General features: G+C 47.6%; 1 non-coding gene across 1 annotated transcript; it reads left to right on the forward strand.

The window, feature by feature from the left end:
- The first annotated feature begins 1,449 nt into the window (after window positions 1–1,449).
- On the forward strand, window positions 1,450–1,545 carry LOC133047870 (small nucleolar RNA SNORA69). The gene has a single exon (XR_009690877.1). It is a non-coding gene; the product is annotated as a small nucleolar RNA SNORA69 (small nucleolar RNA).
- Window positions 1,546–3,936: the final 2,391 nt, after the last annotated feature.

The raw sequence follows: 3,936 nt of genomic DNA on the forward strand, positions 1-3,936 counted from the left end.
GGTGTGTCGTAGGGTGTCTGCCACACCGTGGGACCCACCATGCCATTCTCTGTGTCATCCCTCTGGACCGTCTACCCCGCCAGGCTGTGTAGTCCTGGGCTCAGCTGAGCAGCCCTCCCGAACAGGGTCTTCATCTTGAACTAAAGGTAATGAAGTGCTCCCACCAACATCAGTCCCCCCACCCAGAACTGTGTCTTTGAGCCAGCCTATCGATCTTCTTGAAATCTCCAAGCAAGGTGGAATCTCCTCCTCCTTTGTATACGGGGGTTGGGGGGGGGGGGGGTGTGTGTGTGCTTTATTCATCAGATCTCATGTTATCCTCGTGGTGAAACATAGGAGCACAGGCATCAGAAGTCATATGGCTGGAAAGTGCTCTAGAACGGAACCCGCCACATATCCACCCTACCACGTCTTTACTGGAGTGCATTCTGAAAGTGAAAGTCACTCAGTTGTGTCTGACTCTTTGCGACCCCATGACTGTACAGTCCATGGAATTCTCCAGGCCAGAATACTGGAGTGGGTAGCCTTTCCCTTCTCCAGGGGATCATCCCAACCCAGGGATCAAACCCAGGTCTCCCGCATTGCAGGCGGATTCTTTACCAACTGAGGCACAAGGGAAGCCCAAGGGAGGGAGCAGATTCTAGAAGCCGGCATTTTTATGTTGGGAATGAGAGGGCTTTGTTTCATTTTGTCACTTCCTTTGGAAAAACCTCAAACTTACAAGACAGTTGCAAGTACAGCTATGTATCTTTTACCTACATTTACCAATAGCTAACATTTTGCTACATTTGCTTCATCATACAGATAGATAGGGAGGCAGACACACACACATATATGTAATAATTATTATTATAAAATTAAGTAAATGTTGCAGACAATATAACCTTTCACCCCTATAAATGCCTGATTCAGCATATACTTCCTAAGAGCAAGGTTACTATCTTACATAGCCACAGCAATCAAATTCAGAAAATGTAACACTGACATATTACTACATTGAGGCTGTATAAATGTTCTATTCCCTGTTAATCTTTGACTCAGTTTTAGTATCCCTTGATATTTGCCAGAATCAATTATGGCCATTATAGTTGCAAACAGTGGAAGGGTTTTTCATTGGCATTCTACTCTATGCAAGAGTTTCTCCAGTTATTTGTTGGTAGTTTGTTTTAAAATTCATATATTTATTCTTATTAAAACTTTATATTATTGCATATGGACTATAGATTGTGATGACGATTTACTTTCAATCTGTCCTAGATTTGACCACTGGCAGTTTGCACTGTTTGGCTATTATGAATAAGGCTGCTTTAAACATTCTTGTACAATTTTTGTTTGAACACCTGTTTCAGTTCTTGGGGTCTTTCCTCTCACATTTTAAAACCATTTGGCTATTTGGGTCTCCTTGAAATTTCTTATGAATTGTAGAATTGGCTCTTCCATTCCTATAAAAAAGCTATTGCTCCTGCTGAAAGAAAATCTGTGTTGATCGTTTTTTGATTTTGCCATTTATGGGGGTAAAATCATGACAGATTGACATAAACAGTTGATGGGAAAAAAAAAAAAAGCTATTGGGACTCTTAAGAACAATTTGACTGATTCTATAGATCACTTCAATTGTCATCTTAACAACAGATAATTTACCAGTTTTTCTACAATACCACCACCCCCTTTCGGGTCTATTCACTTTAGAGTTAGCTCTACACATGGATGCAATTTTATAGCCTGTTTCTTGGAGTCTTTATTTTTAAAACAGGTATTGATCATTCATGACACAAACTACAGCTCAAAGAAATCAGAAGTGATTTCTATAAACATCTCCCATGAGTGGAAATATATTTTCTGAAAATGAAAGTCATTCCATAGTCCAAAAGCAATGAAAAGCTATGAAACCCAATGACCCAAGCGTAATAAAAACCAGGCATCCCAACGTAAACTGTCTAAGATGCTTAACAACAAGAACAACATTCTCTCTCTGCTCCCTCCTCTAAGTGGTATCTCCCAGAAAGAAGCTTGTACTCTACTCATCAGGAAGTGTTAACTGCTCAATCGTGTCCAACTCTTTGTGACCCCATGAACTGTAGCCCACCAGGCTCCTCTGTCCCTGGGATTCTCCAGGAAAGAATACTGGAGTGGGTTGCCATGCCCTCCTCCAGGGGACCTTCCCGACCCAGGGATCGAACCTGGGTCTCCTGCATTGCAGGCAGGTTCTTTACCACTGAACCACCAGGAAAGCCCACATCTTCCTCTGGCACCCCAATTTCTATGGCTGCTGCAAACTCTATCTTGGTTCTGGTGGCTGGGGCCGGGGCGGGGGGGCGGCTTGTGCTCGGTGGTCCCACAGGACTAGAACCACTGGAGACAGAGTCCTTAAACAGTTACCGCCCCCCACCCCCACCCCGAGTCCCCCGGGAAAGCAAGAGGTGAACATTGGAGGAGCCTGGTCTTTCTGTAAAAAGGCACATTCACTTACCCTCCTAGCTGCAGCCTGAGGGGCAGCTTCTAATTAAGCTTATCTAGGGCCTAATACAATCCTGTCCAGAGACATTGGAGTGCTCCTGTCTTTTTCGTGTTCTCATCCTCGGCTGTGGTACAGAAATGCTGGTATATCCCAGAGGGCAGCTTACACACATGGCTGGTGCCCTGGTTTTTGCAGCTGCTGCCTGAGGGGTGAAGGGGGGAATCCCCCTTGATTACCTGGCTCAGGCGGCCATGGGGGCCTTGTGTTCCTGGATCCCTTGGGACAGTAACAATCAGAGACAGTTCTTGGCAGGCTCCCAGCCCCAGGGCACCACAAAGACAGCTGGCAGAAATGCTCCCAGGCTTTCTGTGAAAGAGGCCTATTTGCTTGTCCTGGAGCTTAAGCTCAAGGGCAGGCATCTCGTGTAGCCCACATCTCCCAGGAGGCCAAGGCCGGTGGGCATCAGCTTAGCGCTCTCCCACTGCCTTGCTTCAGCTTGTCAGCATCCCTTAGAAATGAGCTTATACATGAATCTAGTGCCCTGGATTTCAAGGCTGATGCCCGGGGAGGTCCCCTCATTGCCTGGCTCTGGTGGCCAGCAAGGCTTGCATGCCAGTGTCCCACGGGATTGTAACAAATGGGGACAAAGTTTCTAGCCGGCTACCACGCAGGACACGGCACAGAGAGCAGACTGAACACACCCCCAGTCTCTCTGAGAAAGAGAAAGCCTCATCCTGGAGCTCCAGGCTGAGGGGCAGGCTTCAGGTTCTCACACACCTAGGGCTGCACTGACGTGCAATCCAGGGATGGAGACCAGTGGGGGCCATCTCTGCACTCTCCCTCTGCCTTACTTCTGGAAAGGAGCTTGTACACTCACCTGGCACTGATTTTTGTGATTGCTGCCAAGGCGACACCTCTGGATCGCCTGGCTCTGGCGGCCAGTGGACTTCTGCCGCAGTCCCGTGGGGCTGCGGGCTTCACTGGTGGCTCAGATGGTAAGAAGTCTATCTGCAATGCAGGAGACCCAGGTTTGATCCCCCGGTTGGGGAGATCCCCTGGAGAAGGTAACGGCAACCCACAACAGTATTCTTGCCTGGAGAATTCCATGGACAGACAAGCCTGGTGGGCTACAGTCCACGGGGTCACAAAGAGTCAGACACGACTGAGCGACTAACACTCTAAAGGCTGCTGCCTGAGGAATCGGCTTCCCGTCAGCCCGAATCTAAGGGCTGAGATTCTCCGCTCTGGACGCTGACAGACACTGGCACACCCTCAACTACTGGGAGCCACTAAAACAGTCCCTTAGACAATCACAAAAGTTTAAGAGACAGCCAAGAGTAAGGGCAGAGTTACCGCTCATTCCCTACACAAGGCCACGTCTTCAAGACCGGGAGAGGTGGCTCCTTTGTTTAATGCACAGAAGCAAACACAGAGAGTCAAGTAAAACGGAGACACAGAGAAATAGCCAAAAAAAAAAA

Source organism: Dama dama, chromosome 27, assembly GCF_033118175.1.
Source record: "Dama dama isolate Ldn47 chromosome 27, ASM3311817v1, whole genome shotgun sequence".
In the NCBI taxonomy this organism is placed as follows: Eukaryota; Metazoa; Chordata; class Mammalia; order Artiodactyla; family Cervidae; genus Dama; species Dama dama.